General features: G+C 38.8%; 1 pseudogene; it reads right to left on the reverse strand.

Moving 5' to 3' along the window:
- Positions 1-5,584: 5,584 nt before the first annotated feature.
- The window catches only part of LOC124896752, a 22,516-nt pseudogene continuing 3,769 nt past the window's right edge, over positions 5,585-24,331 (reverse strand).

Consider the following 24,331-nt stretch of genomic DNA (forward strand, 5'->3'; position numbering starts at 1 on the left):
AGGAGCCATTCTTTTGCAGTTAGGAGACATTGCTGTTATGTTTTCCAGTTATGAGCTATTGTTGTGTGGTCCCTTTTGAGTGGTTCCTTCTTTTCTTTTTTTGATGATTTAAAGGCGATAGTTCTTTTCACCAATAAATTGGGGCTTAGAGCTATGAGCTATAACACATATGCAAGAAGGAAGAATGCCTTAATAGACGGGTATACTAAGGAAGGGGAGTCGCTTGCTTGTTTGGTATGTTTGGAACTGGGTTGTTTAAAGCTACCCTTTCATAAAGAAAGAGAACCTGGGCCCAATTTTTGTTATATTTTGACATGATTCTCAACACGCTATCTAAAATAGGAAAGTCGGTAAGGAAAGGTGGGACAAATAAAGCTCTACTTTGGGTAGTTGGGTGCATCAACCTCTTTCTTTCATAGAAGAGGGGACAATATGCTTTAAGGAGCTTAGGCTACTCAACCGATAGGAGTAGGGGCTTGTTTCCATAACTAAAATAGAATCTGAAGTAGGATTGGAAATAGAATAAGATTGAGGTGGCCCTTAGGACACTTGACTGGTTGGAGTGGAAAAGTATGGATTAGTTAAAAGAGCTACTTCTTTAAGCTGAGTGGGGTCGCACCCCTTTCTTCTTCTAATAAAAGAGAGCTAAAGACGCTAGGCACACTCTTATTCAAAGCTTTCCAATCAGTAGCTGGGCTAGGGCTTATTCTGATTCATTTGCTATGGAATTCGTTGCATCAATTCCTTGCATCCCTCATATTAATAATGTAATAAGGCTCTGCCTACTCAGAGTGGACAGACTTTTGAGTTTTCAGCGTTTTATGCTAAATGTACGAGGGATGCCCGTCGATTATTATAGGATGCAATAGAATCTATTCAGAGGACTATCCTCACAAGTGTAAGAGTAGATTGGGGTTTCGCTCCCTTACTACTCCTTTACAATAATTCTCCTAATATAAGAAGTATCTAACCTATCTAAATGCAATCATGCACGAGTCAAAGAAGGTAATTTTCAGAATGAAAGACATACAAAACAGAAAGAGAGGAGCCGACTATAGAATCTGCAGAAGAGTTTGCTTCTCTATAAATATGGTTCACGCCTATACCAGATTAAACCCCACTAGAAATTTCATCAGGAAAAGGCTGTGTGGAAGAGAATACCACATTGTCGCTGCAAGTACTTGAGAATGAGTTCATGTTGTTCTTGTTATAGTAAGTATTACACTTGAATTAGCTCTTTTAGCAATAGAAGTTCTTGGTGTAATCTCCTTTTCTATTCTTGGTAAACTATTTGTAGAAGATGTTGATGCAATAACCGGTGCATGTATTCTCGAAAGCACTCCCGGGGGAGAGTGGGTTTTTTCTGGACTTTAGGTCATCTTGTGACCTCTACTTTGATTTATGCGATTTATGCCACAAGTAAGGCATAAATATGGAAAAGAGTTCTTTCCTAAAGGAGTATTTAACACTTCACCAACCTTCCGAAGACACGATCAATAGGGCGCTAATCTAATGCAGTGAAGGAGGCTTACAACAATGATATCCTGCCTTAACTGTTTTATCCTTCTCTCAACCTACCCAGAAAGAGTCCATTCATTTTTGTCTTGGGGAACCTGAAATTGAATCAGTTCAAGAACCAACCCAGAAAGTCTTTTCCACCGATTGATATTTCTCGTATTTTAAGAGCTTTACTGAAGCTATTGGAAGTGACTCTACTCCAAAGTTGTCTGGGTTGGGTCTCTCAACCCAATAGTTCTCTAGGTCAGTGCTCAGATCAACACAAATAAAAGAAAAAAAAACTTGTATGCCTCCTGATCATGCCTCAAAGAAGGCAATTCACGAGGAAAGGTCCCACTCAGACACACACAAAGACAAAGATGACAACCGGCGCATGGCACGTTGCTAAGGATAGGCTCCTGGTTTGATTATAGAATAGATAAGTGTGACACATGCCATAATCATACTATAAAAAATATTGAATCGAGATGGACAACAAAATTTTCACTTTATGGAATTATTTTACGTTCTATGGATTCACCATAGAGGGAGAGACCCCAGACAGCGACACAGAAATAGTTGAATCAGAGTTCTTGAGATTAGATTGGTTCCATCTATATATTTCCCATCTAGATCTCACCGGTAGACCACCCCTTCCTATCACATTCCAGTGAAAAAGAGCCTAATCGAAGGATCAAGCTTACCAGAATGCTCCAATTGAAGTAGTTGATCCAACACAGTAATGACCTTCAGTAGTGCTTTTTCCTCGCTCTGTACAGTAATAATAGAGGGTAACCTAGCAAGGTAAATTTACTTGAAGCAATAACTCTTAAGGTGGGGAGTGAGGAAAAAAAAATGGGACAGGAATAAACCAGTAGAAAGAAAAAGCATACCAAGCATTCCGAGCATTCCTCTTATTAAAGGAATCGGTGAGTGAAGACAAGATCAGATCTTTAAAGTTGAAGTCTTTTTCTTCATCAAGAGTGAGAGATCTGTCTAATAACAATAGAAGAGGGATATACCATCGAATCAGATCTTAGCGAAGTCTCGGTCTTTGTCCACACCTAGAATAGGAAAGAGACAATGAAATTGATGAATGAATGAGGGATTCTTTTCTAGCCTAGTTCTTCCACATGAATACCATATGATAAAAAGAAAGACAAATTTACCTGTGTTAAGAACAGTGCACTAGAATCAATAGACTCTTATAGAATCCTCTTGAGTTAGGATATTCCTTATTTTCCTTATTATAGAGATTGTTCTTAGGATAGCCTATGGCTAGTTAATATATACTTTCCTATTTATACTATTGGCTCTATATTGATTAGAGTGAATGTGAGTACAAGCCAAATTAGGTTGAAAGTCTTGAATCCACTCTTACTAGTCTCATATCTGCTGCACGAGTGAAATTGGGAATTTGGTAGGATTAGAGAATGCATGCTTCCAGTTCTTAGACGAGGAAAATAATCCAATCAGTGCGGTCAGTCCACCCTTCTGATGTGCAGGGGTCTGGAGTATGGTAGAACGAGTTACGAGGGGTAAGGTTGCATCCCAAGAGGATGAGGGCCAGTCGATTTTTGGGTGTACTCATATTAAAAAACCTGACTGAATATTCTAGGTTGACTTCACCGGTACAGCTGAAGTAGGTCTATTTATGGGCATGATATATTGAGTGGAGTCAAATCACACACTAAAGGATAAAAAAATACTTTCCCGATAAGAGATAGACAGACAGTAGGAGATCCAGTTACGATAGCAGTTTATGGGACACGTGGCAGCCCTTAATTTGCCTTCATTAAATTTTGACTCTTTAGAAAACATAGAACATTAAATATCCTCATTTATTCCACATCGTCCTCGGTGCACTGCTATCCATATAAACCCTCTAGGCCATTCTTTCTTTTCACAGTTTTTATTAATTCTTAAGTTGAAAAAGAGTAATAGTAGCATTCATTTTCCCACCCACAATCAAGACCATAGACTGAGGAGAGATACCACTATATCTCATGATGCCCTTATTGGAGAATGCTTTGATTCAATTCGCCCAGTTAGATTAAAGATCCTGGACCTACCAGATAATGTTAGGGGATTTTTTATTGGCGGGAGACTATATGGCTCTCAATATGCTGTAAAAAAAGCTCTATCTATTAGACTACCTGAAAAATTTGTACTTTGATATCGATGAATTCCAAAACACTATTTTAGACTCTCCCCGATATGGAAAGGGGCCTTTCTTAGTAGCCCACGCTTCGAATTGGAGCTCCCCTCTAATTGAGGTTAGGATGCTGGATCCTTAGCCCAACCCCTATAAAGTCAACTTAGTTCCAGTTAAAAAAGTTAGGATAGTTTCAATAGCCAGCAAGTTCCTACGTTCCTAAGGCCTGTGCCCCATGGAAGGGGCAGAGATAAGGAGTGCCTCGTGGATTTCTAATCTTATGGCTCACGCCAGGCAGGACTGGGATTGCTACCAACTGGGACTGATATTTAGTCTTCCTGAATCACCTAGCGTGAGTCCTTCTGCTCGAGTGCATTTTCTTGCCTTTCTGCGGAAGTAATTCCTTATCTTGGCCGCGGACAAGGTTCTTGAGAAGACTCTAAAGATTTTTCCTTTTCTAGAGAGTCAATCTATTTTTTTTAAAGTGAATGCTAGAATTCTTGTTCTCACACTCTATTACTTGGATAAGTTTGAGAACTTACAGCACTCCATAACGATTATGTGATTAACCAAGTCTACACTTTGTCTTTCCTCCCTAAGCCATCGTTTTCCCCCATTAGTCACTCGCACAAGGATAGGTCTCGAGTAGTAGTTACTGATGAAGAAGAAGATAATAAAGCAAATTGGAATCTGCCCTTATTTGTAGCGATGACCTTTGTGGTACAAGGGCAGACTTATGAGGAGTATGAGAGAGCGATTCGATATAATTTTTGAAAGAAGCAAAAGAGCCAAGGAGCATCCTCCAATCCTGATCAAGCCCCTGAAGCTGGAAGCCTACTGAAAAGAGCTTCTCTTTCTAGTTTGAGAAGTTTTAAATATAGTAAAAAGCTTTTTTCAGATGAATAGCTTGATTCTACTCTTTAACTTTCTTTAGATATTGGTCACTAGTCTAACTAAATAATAGTTATATATAACTATTTCCTCTCTTTATCTTATCCTTACCTTAATAAAGCAACTTAATAACTAAACTTCCCCCTTGTCTTTATCCTCTTGTTTTGAGCTTTCCACCTATCGAGCTGAACAAAACCTTTTGCCTTAGGCGCGATAGCTTCACTCTCACACCCGCATTATCTGAGAAAAACATAGAAACAATTCCATCATCCCTCTCCTTGAGAAAAAAATGGTTCTTAATTGAACGAACATTGGTTGAACCTTTCAAACTGACACCCCAGTCATAATTCCACCCACGTCTTTTTTTCTTTTGAATAAGTCTTTTAAATCCAAATTTTTTGTCCTTTTATTTGAGTTTATAATAATAATAACTGGCAGTTTTCATAAAAGAAAAGAAAAGTGGAGGCCCACCATATGCTAGCATTGTAGTTTTCATCGATTCTTTATCAATGGCCCACCCTTTCTTTGAACCTTGTCAATGATCGAACTTAAAGATATGAACTGAGTGCCATTTGATGAGTAACTAAGAACGAAGGAGAGGGATATGGAAATAATGAAGTAACAAAAGAGAAAGTCATTTTTAGTAGTAACGACTTATCACAATCCATTGGTTCTTATAGAATCCATGTCCTAGGTGTATCAAAAAACATTCTTTTCGCTAAGCGTATATAATAAAATAGAGTGAAAAGTTCCACCCCAAAACCAAGGAGGTACTAACTAACAGATGAGTCCTCTCTAAACCGCAGGAGATAGTTTCCCATTATACAGCTCACCAACTTCACTTGCCTCTATGTGAGGGTCGCTCCGAGCAGGTTTGGATCACGTACAATACACGAGCTCTATGAAGGAAGGGGTTGGGTTAGGAGCATTTTCAATATGATTCTATTTTTGTATTTGTTTGATGAGAAATACGAGTCTGTTTTGTCCACTTTCTTCATCCCCCTCTATCAAAATGATCAAAAAGGAAGTCGAGCTTGCTTCTTATTCCCATGTTTGATCTCTTCCATCTCTGCCTGGATCATTGTCACCTATATTGAAGAAAGGTTTAGAACCCTGTATAGAATGAAGATGGCTAAGGATCTTTCTCTCAACAGTGCTTTTCAAGGATCCACTCTCCCCCTAAATAAGTAAGGCCCCATTAAGTCTGGATGAAGATGGGGATAAAGAGTAAGGATTGAAGCCCCCAGAGCTCTGTCATGCACTGGACAGGGGTTAGCTCTGTAAATGTGTAGAGCCAAGTGTAGTGTGTTATTGTATTAGGCACTTCTAGGCCCCTTCCCAGCTACTGGATCACTCCAGTGCTTTGGGTACCACAGACCCTCTGCCATCCATTGCAGCAGAGCATTTTCATAGGTGGGGGGCTAAGCGCAGTTCTTTTAATCAAAGGTTGAATGAAATCGATTCTTTTTTAGATAGAAGAATCGAAATCGGATAGGATATCTATATTTCTATTCATATATATTACTAATATAAATGGATTTATATAGAGTTGTAGCGTAGAAAAAAGCCCCAAATCCTTGATTTGGACAGGAAATACTGCACTGTTTTGGGCCCAGGAAGCGAAGGGAATGAGCTCAGCTAATTCTCCTCCATACTTTTTTTTCTCCGTGCTCGTTCTGCATGTACTTCGTGCGCCATTGTCTCTTTGCTCTTCTCTTATTCTTCATTGGATGGTTTGAATAGACTTCGCCGTTCTTTCCCAACTAAAATTGAAAGGGTTGTATCATATAGAGATGTCGATTCATTTTCTGCCCCCAATGAGATGGAGAATTTTTCACCCCCTATTTAGACTTTTGGGCCCTTTATCTTTCTGAATCGAGACCTAGCCCAGCTCTCGTCATTCCAAAAATCGGTGGGAAACACCTCAGTATACGATCGCACATAGTAACTGGGAGTCCTATTACACCTAAGGCCAACTTAAATTCACCAAACCAAGGTTCATCTCATGTAGTCATTGTGGACTCATACAAGGATATTGAGTAGATGGTTGATGTATTAGACTCGACCATATCTTTTGTAGTATGCATTCCTATCCGTGTCGTAATGGATTCGGTAAGTTACGCGTCTGGTGCACGGAGAACTGCCTTTGGTCCCTCTTTCTTACTTACTCGTGGCAACCTTTCAGCCGCCCAACGACCTATAACGCTAGTCACTACTCCCACTGGGGCTAGGAAGTAAGCCCCATAACCCAAAGCGGCGAAGAACAAATAGAATTTGTTACAAAATCCAGCTAATGGGGGTATTCCTACGTATGAGAACATAGTAATAAAGAAGGTAATAGCCAAAATAGGATTTAAATCAGCTATATATTTGACACGGGTTTGCCATAATGCTAAAACTATGGCAAATGGATCTATCATCATTGATGCATAAATAAAGATACCAATTAGTAGTGATTGAATTCCTTATATGGTTCCACATGAGAAACCAATATGAATATAACCTACATGTCCAATTGAACTATAATCTAGAAGTCTCTTTACTTTCATTTGGGCCATGAAGGCCAGTGCTCCTAAGATCATAGAAGCAATGCTGCAGAAAAAGAAGATTTGTTGCAATGTAGCTCCATAAGAACCATAAATAGAAACACATGAAATATTAGCAGAAATAGAGATTTTAGGCGCAATAAAATGAGATGTTGTAACTGGGGTGGGTAAACCCTCATAGATATTAGGTGCCCACATATATAGAGTCAAAAGATATGTGGAGTCCGAAGGGTAGAGGTTTTTTTCTGGGCTCGAGAGATTGAATAGATAGGGCCCTACAAGTTTGAAATTCATTGTTGGGGAATTCACACAAAAGGGAACGGGGAATTCCCAATGAAAAAAGTTCTCTCTGAACCAAACGTGAAAGTCATTTTCCATCAGACGGCTTTTTCTGTAAATCTACTCTCGACTTAGATTATATATCCAAAAGAGTCCGCTCTCGGCCATTCCACATGCTGCCTAGCAGAGACATGGTTATCTGAAGTGGATTCTCTCTTTTGTAGTAGATTTCAAACCTACTATACCCTATTAACTAAGAAGGGGGCGGACACAATAGTTACATGGACCCCTTCTTTTCAGTTATTGCCAGCGCTTTCCCGGGTTGAGTTGGAATTTATTATTAGAAAGGGCAGGTAAAGCCCGAAGGCTGTTGTCCTAATAGGAAGGGCAGAACGAGGAGAGGAGCTGAAAGCCACTGTAAAAAGAGGGCCCGACAATCATACTACGGCGGTCAAAAAAGCTTGTTCCCTTCAGATAAGATACACCTAGGGCCATTCTCGGCCTTCTTTGTTTTCGATAAAAAACAATCTCGATCTCCGAAAGCATTTTCCTTCCCCCGTCGTACCTCCCTTCCTTTTCGAGCCTTTACTTTAATGGTTAGGGAAAGCATTTCCTTATCTAAACTTGGTGGGCCTTCTTTACAGCCTTAGTAAAATAGGGTGTGGGTTTGTCTTGAACATAGGCTCAAATAGAATGTGAAGGGTCCTAGCTACGCCATGCGTTCAATACAAAATCTGGAAAGTTGCAAGGATGACAAAAAGAGGGCACTTTCCTGTGTTGCACTGAAAAAAATAACCTAAGAGACAAGCGTCTTCTCTTAGGTTTCTTCTTCCCGCGCCCATCGCCGCCCGGCTCGCATTAGAGGGGGAGATTAGCAAAGCAGGAAAAGAAAAAGGGAAGGGGAGTAGTATCTTATTCTCTTCGTGAGAACTTCCAAATAGTAGAAGCATTTGGAACTGGCTCCGTATTTATTTCGTTGGCAGAAATGATCCATTTTATTTAGGGCTTTGGGGAACCCAAAAATTGGACTTGAGAATCAATGATAGATAGACAAGATATAGATAAATGATATATATATATTTCTCACAAAAAGATTTTGAGAATAAAGAGCAGATAGATCCTATCCCCTATATCGAACACTCATTCCTATCTATTGATAGAAAGATCTTCATCAAATACCGGACAAAGAGTTTTTTTAGGAATTACTCATATCCAAAGAAGCTTTTCACAAGCACCCCACCCCATACAACTAGTTGGGGGGTTGTTCGCCTTTTGAATCAAACAAAATAAGTAGTAGGGGTGTTCAGCCACTGTAAGGAGAGGGGCTTCATAGCAACTTTCATTCTAAAGGAAAGTGAAGAACCAACCTTTAGTCAATAGGAGCCCTATTTTGCTCTTTCTGACCTCATCACTTCAATTCAAGGGCAAACCCATCTCCTAGTCACCAGGCTGAGTGCACCTTTGGTACTTTAATAGGGCGAGCATTTTGATAGTGACTTATTTCGTTTGGTAGGGCGACAAATACTTCAATGAAAGAAATAGCTAGAAACTCGAGAGGGTCGCCTTTGGAGAAGCGTTTGTTGGTAACCAAAGCCTTACTCTGATAATGTCGTGAGACTGACTGAATCCAATCCATAAACCCAAAAATAAAATATTGTTCGTTCCCTTTCATCAAGTAGGTAAAGTAGGCATACGAACTACCTTGCCTTAGACTCTATTGGAACAAAGCAAGGAAGGAGGCAGAATAGAGAAAGGAAAGGGACAAGGGCGGTCTTGTTTAGCACCAAGGCTGCTGGTTCGAGGGTAGAGTACAGTACTAAAGGTCCTCAGACTTCTAGGAAGTTTTTCTTTTAGGCAGCTGTTCACCGTTGGATCACACCAATAAAGCCACCTATAGTTTTCATTACCGTGATATCTTTTTTCTTTTATTGTTCCCAGGGATTTTTTGGGGAATCTACTCCCATGCTATAAATAGTCAAATCTGAACTGAACCCTATCGCTCTTCTTTCTGTCCTCGCAAGCAGAAAGTACACCAGTAGTATGTGTTACGTGATTCTATTGTGTTTTTTGCACTTGACTGGGTAGACTGTTGACCAAAAGATAACTTCGATTCACCCGGCCAACAGGCAGGCGACGGGCTTATCTTGTGTGACAACACTACAGAGCGAGTTGCTTTTCTAGGTGGGCAGCTGTGTGATAACACTACAGAGAAAGTGGTACTTTCACGTAATATTCTATGGTTTCAACTCCCCTATGAGGTAGTGATGAGTTTCATGCACTCTAAGCCCGGCCCATGTGCGGTTAGGAAGATTGGTCGCAGAGCGGTACCATCTACCCTACCCAACCACCTATTAGCGGCTGTCCTACAGCCTCCCAAAAAGGAATTACAGTGATCTTAAATAGGGATCCTACAGTGATAAATAGAATCCCCATAAAAATACCAGTAGATCGAGCACCAGTGATTTCGTATCTGGTCAAAATCTTAGCTAATTGATCGAAGTGAGTAGCTCCAGTAGACCCATAGATCGTGGAATAAATAAGGTGGGTAGGCCTAAGCACCAAACTACATGTATATATTTGAAACCCCCTCGTTACTGTATGTGCGAATCTCACTGCATACGACTCACATAAAGACTCCTAAATCTATCCCGAGCCCTTTCTTCCACCTCCCCTCTTCAATCCTCGATTAAACTTGTGTTCCCCAGGCGCTATGTAATGAGGGTATTTCCTTCTCCTATTATATGTATCTGGTTGGCTTCGTCCTAAACCAAGGAGGCATTCTAGTGGACGCATGAATGTAGAAAGGCCGACGACTACATAAGCTAAAAGACTATGACTACAAGACAGGCCGGTAGCGACTCGCTTATATTCTCGTTCGAATTGAATATAGATGGGAAATCTATGGATAATAGTAGTTTGCCAACCTCTCTAAATAACATGCAATACAATTTCACTTCACGGCACAGCCAAAAATCAAAGAGCTTTGCTTGGTTGGCATTCCTACGCTGACGAATGCCTCTTTTCTCTTCTCTGAAGTCTATAAAAAACAAGTAGGAGAGGTAGGATTTGGACCTGCATAGAAAAACTTCAATAGATTTATAGTCTACCGCTTTTAACCACTCAGCCACTCTCCACTTCCTGGGCCGAAGCCCCCCTCAATGGGTTTTAATTCTAATAAGGGGGTGGCGCCCTGAATCAATCAAAAAGCTTATTGATTTAATTGAAGGGAACTAAGACGATTAGCTTAGCTAGCATTCCAGGAGAATCTATTCATTTAAGAACTTTGTTTCCACTAGTAAATTTGACCATCCCCCCCAAAAAGAAATCACAGCCTAAAGAAAAGAGAGTTCAGTCTACAAAAAGCTGGCAGAGCTTTATCCATTAGGCCACATCCATCTATCCTAAATAGTAACCCTTTTCTTGTTCGTTCTTCGAATAACACTAGTGGAGACTAATTTCTTTCGGCTAATGAAGATACTACTCCAGTATTTCCAGTGGATCCTTCCCTAAGAATAGAACGAATTAGTCTCATACGATGCATGGCCAATGAGGGAAGCTCCAAAAAGAGAAGGAGCGGACGGAGACTCTGAGGAAGATATGCCTTTTTCACTCCGAGGGTTAGGGGATAGAGTTGGTCGAGAATTTCATTACCTAAGTATGATACTATAGCTGTTACAAAGGTCATATCTTGTTGAAGAAGAAGTGAAAGGAGTAAGACCTTGTGGAGTAGGTCCGAAAGGGAAGACCTCTTTAGAGGTAGTTAAAACCCTTTATTTCAGGGAGGCAAGATAGGATCTTTCTTTTAGGATAGGACCACATACCCTAATTGAGACCTGAAGAGAAGTCGGATCTACTCTAAAGTGGAGTAGTTGTACTTGCCTTTTTCTTAGAGTGGACTAAGGAAGAAAACTCATATGAGAATGTATTTTTGTTGTATCTCCTAAAGGAGAAGAGGCTAACCTATCCAACAAATAAGTTGGATCCTCTGGAGTAGCTACTTACTTTACTGGTGTTCGAAGAAGTCTGTTGGTACAGATGTCATATGAGATGTGAAAGCGATTTTTGACTTAAATACTACTAGTTGAAGTAAAGCCGACTCTAATATTCGACCAGAGAGGTCAGTGCTAGGAAAGCAAAGAATGGAATGTCTGTTCTGTAACAAAGAAAAAGGTTGCTTGATTGTTGTTTTCAGGAGAAAGCCATAAGGACTCTGTAGATCACAAGAATGCATGTTCTAATGCTTGCACGGGCTCATTGCTTCCAACAATCCAACAAAGTGAGTTTCACATAAGGAAGGGGGGTTGTTAATGCTTGAACTGATTGATCTAAGTGAGCTACGAGGTTAGTCTTCTAAGATCAACTTGCTTCAAAGTGACCAAACATTATTTGTTAATTTCAGGAATAATCCTATATGTGATTATGTACTAGGCTTATCTAATGAATTGATTATTCCAAGAAAGGTTTCTAATGAATCTGCTAATTGAGGTTCTAGATTCATTCAAAAGGTAGAAAGCAATAGGCTAGGTCTCGTACCTTAATGATCCCTAACCATATTGATTTTCCTGAGTTCTAGTCTTTCTGTAAGCTAATGATCTAAGGAATCTAGCAGTGCAAAGATACTCAAAAGTGGTACACGCACATAAAAATTGGTTGGACGGTGTCTTTCTCTATTTTGTTCCCTCCTCGGCAAGCTTGGGAGTTTCCTGATGTAAGCTCCCTGGGTACGGTTTTAGAGTTTATGTAAATGAACTATCTTCAAAGGGAGCTGTTGACTTAAGGTATCCCCTAATCCAAGGGTGATCTAGAATTTTGTATGGTGAAGAGAAAAGGAATAATTCATTGTAAAGGAAGACGACATTTACCATTTCCGCTGCCTGCCTAAAGGCTTATTAGTAGCTCTTAGGTTCTCAGTCAGTAGAGTGATTGCCAAAACCTAGGCATGTTTTTGGAGAATAATAAGAAGTGACAGTTATAGCTTTTAGAGACTATCCTCTGCAGCTATAGCTACATGGAAGCCAACTGCTTAAAGACAAGCCCCCTAACCATTCCACTATTCCTGCCATAAATCAAGGGAATCCGCTCTGACCCACCACCCTGGTAGGAATTGCCATATTTACAGTTTATGAATCCTTATAATACAAGTTCTTTCCTCTAATGATGGATACTTCCTATTCAAGTGCCACTTATCTTAACACAACTTGGGTTAATCGACTCCCAGCCAAACTAGACCTGGTGAAAGCAATCAAGCCAAAGAAAAACTGATTCCTTCAACGGTAAAAACTGTAGATAAAATAGCAGTGGTTATGCTGATATTTTCCCTTATCTTATTATTGGATTATCGAATTCCATTCTTTCGATTAGGAAAGAGGTTCACTTAGAGATTTCCCGGGAATCAAAGTATAAAGAGGGTTAACTTCGAACAAGGCAGCAGGTATAAAAGACTCAGCTGGATAAGGAGATCTACTTTTATTACCTGGGAAATATTAGGAGGTGCTCATGAACCTGAAGGACCACAAGCTAACCCATGACTGGTATTTGTACCTGAACATTGCATAATATACTATATAAATGAAAAAATAAAGGTTGTAAGGCGATAAGGTTCAAAACTGATAAAATAATCTCTGAATGATATGGTATCACAATACCAAAACAAAATCTGAATTAAACCATCTGAACATGATAGTCTGAAAAGCCTCTAACTAACTGAACTATCTGAATAAGAAGCTGATGGTACATGTCCTCAACTAACTCCAACTACTAAAATAAATTAATTAATGAGATAAAAAAGTAATGGTCATGTCCTTGAAGGATGAGGACTCACTGTTAACTCTGACTACAAAGACTGGAATGCTACTGATGCTCTGGAGCTTGTGCTTTTGAACCTATGGTATAAAATACCATAGCACAAATACGTCAGTATGTTTGGATGTACTGCTATGCATGTGAGGTAGGCTGACTGCAAAAGGGTCACATGCATGAACTATACAAACTAACCGGATAACATGAACGTGAGAATACATGCATGAATACATAGTAACTGTAACTGAGTTCATGATAACATGATTACTGAGCCTGAGTATATATAACATAGGATACTGATAACTGTATAACTGACATAACTGATACTGGACAACTGTATCAGACAGTCTAGGTTCTATACTATTCAGAGTTGATTGTATCTTACAGTCTTGAATTTTGTAGAACTATCTGAGTTCTATTACTAAGATTGAATAACTGTATCTGACAGTCCTTATTTTGTAACTGAAACTGTGGGAAGTAGTCATCTAACTGACATTCCCCAAATAATGCAATATAGCTAAGTTGGGGTCCAATTTGTAATCCCAATTAGAAGGGTGTCAATACTACGCCACCGGTAAGGACAAGCTATGGGTGACCCTCATCTAACATTTCCCCAAAAGAGAACGGTAGGACCCTCATCTGACAGTGTTTATCCACTCCATCAAACCTCATCTAACAGTGTTGATATCTCAACCTATGTGGCTACATAGTTCTAGAACGTAAGGATGACTTCTAAGAATCACACCCTCATCTGCCAGTGTGTGTTCCCATCCTTGGTTTCATTCTGTGCCAAATCCTACTCCCATCTGAATAGACACTGAACATGATTAACTGTATTGAGTTAACTATGTTCCATTGACTGACGAAATACTACTGAGATTACTGAATTTCTGAGATTACTGAGTTTTCCTGAGCCACATGACTGACTAATTTCTATGAACATGGCTCGACTAAGAGTATCTTGAAAACACGACACAGGCTCTAGGTACACTGCTAAATTATCGGGTATAGGTACCCCCAGGATTCGATGGCATAAAACTGATAAAGTATGACTTTCTTGAATACATGACCAACATCACAATCCATAATACAATAAGTTGGAGATTTCATGAAGTAGAAGTTCTAAAGCACCATAAGGGCTACACATGTATCCATAATTCACTAACTAATGCATTTTATCAAACATTTGTCATGCATAAACTTGTACATGATTGGGGATTTCATATTATCTTACTAGTATAACACTTTTCCTTCACATAGGCATTTAATCAAACACATGAGGAGCATACTTTGGTTATACCATCATTATGCATCTAATTGTCATGGTTGCATGAATAATTTTGCAAGTTTGAATGGTTTATCATGATTATTAGGCAAATCATCACATACTAGTGTCAATCATTGGAATATGTAACTTAAAATATAAATCAAAGACCCACAACATCATGAACATAAATTTCAATTCAATTTAAATCATGAACATTCATACATACACAAATCTTAGATTTTGAAAAGAGATTTTTGAGCTTCATGGGTGAAAGGGACCTATGAATTAACACATGACATACCTGGATTGTGAGTTTCTTGAAGAACTTGAATCTCTTAGTTTTTTGAAGAAGATTTAGATCTTGTTTCTTGGGGATTATCTTTGAGAGAAAACCCTAATTTGATGTTGTGGATGGATAATGAACTTATGAGCCTTGATCTGATATTATTAGGAATTAAAACGGGTGAAAAAAAAGACCCAAATACCCTTTTAAAAATGAATTTAAAATAACTGAACGAACTATGCGACTGTGGATGAGATTGTCCGTCGCTGGGTCGATGGTCCGTCGGTTCTGACCGTCACACCTGGGCAGAATAGGGGTTCATTGTCTCTGCTGCGACGGCTTGGGAAATGGTACATCACTAGCTCGGTGGTCCATCGGCTTGAGCCGTCGCCCTTAGCCAGAAGATGGTCTCACTACCTCTTCTGCGACGGTTTGGGCGATGGTCCGTCATCCCTCATAGTTGCACCTAGACAGTTTTGACTGCTTTCTGTAAAATGGCCATAACTTTCTACCCCGATATCGAATTTAGACGAAATTGGTATAGTTGGAAAGCTAATTCAATTTCCCACATGACTAAAAGTGAAAATCTTAAAAATTCCATCCATATAAAAGTGGATTCATCTTTCAAAGTAAGTTTATAACATACTTGAGACGATTTTAAGCTAGGTAGAAGTATGGGGTATTACAATATCTCCTTCTTGAGAACATTCATCCTCAAATGAGACTGAGTAAGAGGGGAGATAATGAACTGAAATACATACTGAACATGAATAACAGGAATATGATCTCATGACTGACTATGCAATGGTACTTAATACCAAGTTTATAATGGACTTTTTAACATGAAATGGATACCAAGCTTATCACTGAAATTTGAACATGAGACTGAAAAAGCTTAAGGAGAACTGTTACCTTGAGCTTGATCTGAGTTAGCGGAGAAGAGGTAAGGATACTTGGTACGCATGTATTCTTCTTCTTCCCAAGTATCTCCCTTAACGGGCTGATTTCGCCAAAGAGCTTTGACTAGAGGGATTTCCTTGTTCCTCAGTCTACGAGTCTCATAGTCTAGGATTTTGATCAAAATCTCTTCATAAAAAAGGTTGTTCTGAACATCTATGCTCTGAAAAAGGACTATAACTGCTGGGTCACCTATGCACTTCTTGAGCAAAGAGACATGGAAGACTGGATGAACTGAGGCTAGATTTTTAGGTAATTCGAGCTCATAAGCTACCTTCCTAAAACGACTGAGAATTTTGAAGGGACTGACATATCGAGGACTGAGCTTTCCCTTCTTGCCGAACCTCTTCATTCCCTTCATGGGAAAGACCCTTAGATAGACATAATCACCAATATTGAACTTGAGATCCTCTCTGCGCACATCTGCATAAGACTTTTGTCGGCTCTGAGCAGCCCGGAGTCTTTCTCTGATTAACTGGACTTTTTATAAGGCATCGAATACTAAGTCAGGCCCTAGGACTGAGGCCTCACTTAATTCAAACCAACCAACTGGAGATCTGCATCTCCTACCAAAAAGAGCTTCGAATAGAGCCATCTTAATACTGGAATGATAGTTAGTGTTGTATGCAAACTTAATCAAAGGCAAGTAGTCATCCCAACTACCCTTGAAATCAATTAAACACGCCCTTAGCATATCTTCTAAAGTATGAATGGTCCTTTCTACTTGACCATCTGTCTCAGGATGGAAGGTTGTACTGAGATGAACTTTGGTACCAAGACCCTTTTGGAATACTTTCCAGAAATAAGAGGCGAACTGGGTACCTCTGTCTGAGATAATAGATAATGGAACACCGTACAATCTGACCAACTCTTTGATGTAGAGTTTGGCATAATCCTCGGCTGAAAAAAAGGTATAAACTGGAAGAAAAAGAGAAGATTTGGTCATCCTATCTACAATGAACCAAACTGAATCATGCTGGCAATGAGTACAAGGTAAACCCATCACAAAGTCCATTTTCACTTCTTCCCACTTCTAAGTAGGAATACTAAGCTCCTGCATAGACCCGCTAGGCTTCTAATGCTCTATCTTAACCTGCTGACATGTAGAGCACCTAGCCACAAACTCTGCAATGTTTTTTTCATCCCACTCTACCAATAGATCTCCCGCAAGTCGTGGTATATCTTTGTGGCCCCTGGATGAATAGAGTAGTACGTACCATGCACTTCTGCAAGAATTCATTGCCTTAAGTCATCTACACCTGGAGCACACAGACGAACCTGACAACGCAAAACACCATCTCCCCCTAGGGAGAAAACCTCTACTTTTTTATCATTGACTGACTCCTTTAACTTTACAAGGTTGGGATCTCTATCTTTCTTTTCTTTCACCTTAGAAACTAGAGATGATTCTGAACTACTCTAAACCCACATGTCACCCTCTTCTGAATCGACTAAGCGAATGCCTATTCTGGAAAGCTGATGGATTTCCTAAGCTAACTTCTTCTTACTGTCCTCGACATGAGCAACACTACCTATAGAAAGTCTACTAAGAGCGTCGGCCACTATATTGGCCTTACTCGGATGATAAAGAACACTCATGTTATAATCTTTTAAGAGCTCTAACCACCTTATCTGACAAAGATTGAGATATTTCTGAGAAAATACATACTAAAGGCTCTTATAATCATTGAACACATCTACATGAACCTTGTATAGATAATGCCTCCAAATCTTCAAGGTAAAAACTGCGGCTGCTAACTTAAGATTATGAGTAGGATAATTCTTCTCATGGGGTTTAAGATATCTGGAGACGTAGGCTATGACCTTACCATGCTTCATGAGGACACAATCCAAACCTACTCTAGATGCTTCACAATACACTATGAACCCATCTAACCCTCTGGAAGAGCCAAAACTTGAGTTGAGGTGAGTCGAGTCTTCAACTCTTGAAAACTCTTCTCGCAAGGATCTGACCACTGAAACTTGACTTTCTTTTGAGTTAATCTGGACATAGGGGATGCAATAGAAGAAAATCCCTCAACAAACCATTTGTAATAGCCAACCAAATCCAAGAAACTCCTGATATCTGATGGAGAGACAGGTCTGGGCTAATTTTTTATCACCTTGGTCTTTTGAGAATCAACCCTATTGCCATCACCGGAAATGATATGACCAAGGAATGCTACTGACCTTAGCAAAAATTTGCACTTACTTAATTTGGTGAACAACTGATAATTCCTAAGATTCTGCAATACTATTCTAAGATGGTTTGCATGATCACGCTCACTGCGGGAATAAACAAGAAAGTCATCTATGAAGACTATGATGAACATGTCCAAGTACAGCTTGAACACATGGTTCATCAAGTCCATGAAAGCTGCTGGGGAAATGGTAAGACCAAAGGAAATGACTAGGAATTTAAAGTGACCATACCGAGTACGAAAGGCTATTTTTGGAATGTCACATTCTCTGACTCAGAGCTTATGATAGCCTGATCTGAGGTCTATCTTAGAAAAATAGTTAGCACCATGAAGTTGGTTGAATAAGTCATCGATTTTGGGTAGAGGATACTTGTTCTTGACTATTACTTTATTGAGTTGATGGTAATCAATGCACATTCTAAAATAACTGTCTTTCTTGAGCAATAATAAGACTGGTGGATACCATAAGGACATGCTGGGTCTGATGAATCCCTTATCTAAGAAATCCTTCAACTGCTTCTTTAATTCTCTGAGTTCTGCTGGTGCCATTCTGTATGGCAGAATAGATATAGGCTGAGTATCTAGAAGGAGATCAATGCCGAAGTTTATTTCCCTTTTGGGAGGAATTCTTGGAAGATTTTCGGGAAAAACATCTGAATATTCATTTATGACTCAGACTGATTCAAGACTGGGAGTTTTAGAACTAGTGTCCTTAACTCGAACAAGATGATAGACACATCCTTTAGATATCATTTTTCATGTCTGAAGGTAGGAAACAAGCTGACCTCTGAAAGCAAAGTACTACTCCTCCACTCTAGGAAAGGCTCAATGGGAAACTAAAATTGGACTATTCTATTTCTGCAGTCGACTGTGGCATAGCAGGAATGAAGCTAGTCCATGCCGAAAATGACATCAAAATCAGTCATTTCTAATTTGACTAAGTCTGTTGAAGTAACTTTCTAAAATATCATGACTGGGCAATTCCTGTATACCCGTTGGGCTATGATTGTTTTACCTACTGGGGTAGAGACTGAAAAGGGATCTGCTAGAATTTTGGGACTGACTCCGAAATCAACTGCTATATAGGGAGTAACAAAAGACAAAGAAGCTCCTGGTTCTAGCAAAGCGTAATCATGCACATGAAAGATCTATAACATACCAGTAACCACATCAGGAGAATTTTTCTAATTTTTCCTGGAATGGAGAGCATAAAGTCGATTTGAGCGTTGCCTACTAGTAGCGCTGGAGGTGGCACCTTGCTGGTTTGGGCGACCAGAATGAGCTGGGGAAGGTTCTGATGACCATGATAACCTGACTAGGGACAATCTTTGACTCTGTGTCCTGGCTTGCCATATCCAAAACAGACATCGCTACCAGCTCTGCAAGTACCCTGGTGGTTCTTACCATAAGTCTGACAAAGGGGATTAGTTTGGGCATTGCTGGCACTACCCTAAGACTTACATCTTGGCAACCTATCTCTCTTACCATCCCTGAACTTAGGAGATGGAGCACTGGCTAAAGAAGGAGCTGAAACTGATGACTTAGGGAAAAACTGAGAGCGGTTTCCTCCTTCTAATTTAGGCTGAGCAAAGTTAAAACTACATGTCCTTACTCTATTATTTTCCTTCTTCCACATCATAATCTTTTGCTCTTCTATCTGTTGACGTAGGTCATAAGCCTGGCTATGTTCATGTCATTATTCAATATTATAGACCTGTACTCATTGACTAAAATATTATTCACCCCAGAAACAAACTTATTCATCTTAGCCCTGCTATCTGCAACCACTTAAGGAGCATATCTGGCTAATTGAGTAAACTTAAGAGAATACTCTTTCGCCATCATATTGCTTTGCCTAAGGTTGATAAATTTGAACACCTTAGCTTCTCTCAGCTCTAGGGGAAAGAACCTCTCTAAGAATGTGGTGACAAACTCCCCCCACTCAATAGGCCCTGCATCATCTGGCTTTTCTGACTTCCACTATTTGAACCAAGTGTGAGCAACACTCTGCAACTAATATACAGCTAGATCAGTGCTCTCATTAGAAGTAACACCCATGATGTCTGTAACCTTCTGAACTTGATTGATAAATTCCTGAGGGTCCTTATCTGTCTTAAACCCGAGAAAGGATGGAGGATTCATTCGGGTGAAATCTTGAATCCTGGCTGCAGCTGAATTGGCCACTGGGTTGGCCTGAAAGACGATTGGTCATTTATTTTGAGCAGCAACTGACTGAGAAAGAGTAGTGAATGCAGCTCTGAACTCTACATGGGAAATATGTTTTCCCAAAGGTTCTTCGGGTTGAGGGGCTGGCTGATTCCCATTTTTTATTTTGGGAGGCATGTTTTGTAGAAGAAAGGGGAAAACAAATTAGAGAAGACTAAGAGATTTACTGAAGATTATGCTCACTGGCATGACATGAATACTGAAAGAAGGGAAACTATTCCTAAAATATCTTATAGCCTCCTGCACATAACTGTGGTGCGCAACACACCTATGTACAAGACTCTACTAGATATGGATTTTAGAATTCCTAGGACTCAATTGAACCTTAGGCTCTGATACCATATTTGTAACGCCCCAAATCTGGTACCCAAAATGCTACACGGTGCCTATGACCCCAAAGGATCACAAACTAACCCATGACTGATATCTGTACCTGAACATTGCATAATATACTATATAAATGCAGAAATAAAGGTTGTAAGGCCATAAGGTTCAAAACTAATAAAATAATCTCTAAATTCTATGGTATCACAATACCAAAACAAAACTTGAAATAAACTATTTGAACATGATAGTCTGAAAAATCTCTAACTGACTGAACTGTCTGAATAAGGAGTTAATGGGACATGTCTCCAACAACTCCAACTAATGAAATAAATTAATTAATGAGATAATAAAGTAATGGTCATGTCCTCGAAGGATGAGGACTCACTGCTAACTTAGACTGTTGAGAGTGGAATGCTACTGATGCTCTGGAGCTCGTGCTTCTGAACCTATGGTATAAAATACTATAGCGCAAAAACGTCAGTATGTTTGGATGTACTGCTATGAATGTGAGGTAGGATGAATGTAAAAGGGGTCACATGCATGAACTATACTAACTGACTGGATAACATGAACATGAGAATACATGCATGAATACATAGTAACTGTAACTGAGTTCGTGATAACATGATTTCAGAGCCTGAGTATTGATACCATGAGATACTGATAACTGTATAACTGAAAGAACTAATACTGGGCAACTATATCAGACAATCTAGGTTCTGATGAAACTAGCTGAGTTCTGTACTATTTAGAGTTGACTGTATCTGACAATCTTGAATTTTGTAGAACTATCTGAGTTCTATTACTAAGATTGAATAACTGTATCTGACATTCCTGATTCTGTAACTAAAACTATGGGAAGTAGTCATCTAACTGACATGCCCTAAATAATGCAATATAACTGAGTTGGGGTCCAATCTATAATCCCAATTAGAAGAGTGTCAATATCGTGCCATTGGTAAGGACAAGCAATGGGTAACCCTCATCTGACATTTCCCCAAAAGAGAATGGTGGGACCCTCATCTGACAGTGTTTATCCACGCCATCAACCCTCATCTAACAGTGCTCAACCTATGCTGGCTACATAGTTCTGGAATGTAAGGATGACTTCTAAGAATCACACCCTAATCTGACAGTGTATGTTCCCATCCTTGGGTTCACTCGGTGCCAAATCCTACTCCCATCTGAATAGACACTAAACATGATTAACTGTATTGAGTTAACTATGTTCCGTTGACTGACGAAATACTACTGAGATTACTGAATTTCTGAGATTACTGAGTTTTCCTGAGCCACATGACTGACTAATTTCTATGAACATGGCTCGACTAAGAGTATCTTGAAAACATGACACAGGCTCTAGGCATACTGCTAAATTTTTGGGTACAGGTACCCCCAGGATTCGATGGCATGAAACTGACAAAGCATGACTTTCTTGAATACATGACCAACATCACAATCCATAATACAATAAGTTGGAGATTTCATGGAGTAGAAGTTCTAAAGCACCACAAAGGCTACACATATATCCATAATTCACTAACTAATACATTTCATCAAATATTTGACATGCATAAACTTGTACATGATTGGAGATTTCATATTATCTTACTAGTATGACACTTTTCCTTCACATAGGCATTTAACCAAACACATGAGGAGCATACTTTGGTTATACCATCATCAATGCATCTAATTGTCATGGTTGCATGAATAATTTAGCAAGTTTGAATGGTTTATCATGATTATTATGCAAATCATCACATACTAGGGTCAATCATTGGAATATGTAACTTAAAACATAAATCAAAGCCCTACAACATCATGAACATGAATTTCAATTCAATTTAAATCATAAAAATTCATACATACACAAATCTTAGATTTTGAAAAGAGATTCTTGAACTTCTTAGTTTTTTGAAGAAGATTTGGATATTGTTTCTTGGGGATTATATTTGAGAGAAAACTCTTATTTGATGTTGTAGATGGATAATGAACTTATGAGCCTTGATCTGATATTATTAGGGGTTAAAATGGGTGGAAAAAAACCCAAATACCCTTTAAAAAATGATCTTAAAATAATTGAATGAACTATGCGATAATGGGTGCGATAGTCCATCGCTGGGTTGATGGTCCATCGATCCTGATCGTCGTACTTGGGAAGAATAGGGGTTTACTGTCTCTACTGCAACGGCTTGGGTGATGGTACGTCACTAGCTCGATGGTCCGTCGGTATGAGCTATCACCCTTAGGTAGAAGGTAGTCTCAATGCGTCTGCTGCGATGGTTTGGGGATGGTCCATCACTAGCTCAACGGTCTGTTGGCCCTCATCATCGCACCTGGGCAGTTTTGACTGCTTTCTGTAAAATGGCCATAACTTTCTACCCCAATACCAGATTTAGACGCAATTTGTATTGTTGGAAAGCTTTCAATTTCTCACATGACAATAAGTGAAAATCATAAAAATTCCACGTAAATAAAAGTGGATTGATCTTTCAAAGTAAGTTTCTAACATACTTGGGATGATTTTAAGCTAGGTAGAAGTACGGGGTATTACAGTATGCCATACAAACTACTGGGTTATTTTATTTTAATCATGTATATGAAATATATAAGCAACTGCGTATCTATATTGACATAACATATACATATCATAGTTATGTGTAGAACTCTATTAGACCTGCTGAATGTGTTATTTCAACTTACATACATAGCACACTTATGTATATGAAAAATTATTAGCCCTTGCTCATCTCTATTTATCAGTATTGAAAAATTTTGTTTAAGTTTTGTTGCATATTAAACTGATATTGATTTGCAATGTATATTATTATGGGAATGAAATACACCAGAATGCCTCAACAGTATTGGCATATTCATCTTCTTGAGATTTTTTTTTGAAGAAACGGAGCTTGAGAAAAGAGCAAAATTTTGATCAAAAATACAAAATTCAATGTTATTTAATCAACTGTCTTGATTTGATGTTCCAAAATTTAAAATTTAAAGTAGTTATTGATTTTAAGGGATTCACTAATCATACATTAATAGGTGCAATTTTAGATTACTATTAGACTTGATTCATTTTCTAAAATATCGTTAAGAAAGTTAGTTTCGATACATAAGATACTTATGTATATCAATGTTCAGTTATATATATGAATAACTAAAATTCAGAAAAAAAGACAATTTATTGAAAAAAAACAAGAGAGAGAGAGAGAGTAATTAAGAAGCAAACTAGTGGGGTTTATGTTATTTATGTTATAAAATATAAAGAAAAGAATAAGAGTAGAGAGAGAATAGAGAGTAGTTCTTATTTCTCTTGAGGGATTTCTTGATTGGTTAATTACAATGAAGAAAAACCCATTAGTTATAGGGGAAAACTAACCTTAGGGTTTGTAACTTTTCCATAAATAGACATACATAATATATGGTAAAATAAAAAATCTAGTGAAGAAAAAAGAGTACACATCTCTAACAATAGGCATATAGGCTGCCTCATTAAAAAACTTACAAAGAAAACCCAGTGGGATAAAACCTCATAAGGAAAAAAGAGTACAATGCGTATTAACTCCCCCTAATGAGAACATCCTTAAGCCTCTGTATCTCGATGTTGTGCACCATCTTCTCAAAAGTTGCAATTAAAGGAGACTTGGTGAATAAATCAGTCACATTTTCATTTGAACAAATCTGTTGCATGTTAATATCACCATTCTTTTGGAGCTCGTGTATGTAAAAAATCTTTGATGAAGTGTGCTTCGTTCAATATCCTTTTATGAATCCTCCCTTAAGATGTGTTATGTATGCTGCATTATCTCCGTATATAATTATGGATACATTATCACATTTCAAACCACATTTTTATATCATGGACCTCAACCATATATATTCTCTGCTTGCTTCATG

This window comes from Capsicum annuum, chromosome 3 (genome assembly GCF_002878395.1).
Source record: "Capsicum annuum cultivar UCD-10X-F1 chromosome 3, UCD10Xv1.1, whole genome shotgun sequence".
NCBI classification, from domain to species: Eukaryota; Viridiplantae; Streptophyta; class Magnoliopsida; order Solanales; family Solanaceae; genus Capsicum; species Capsicum annuum.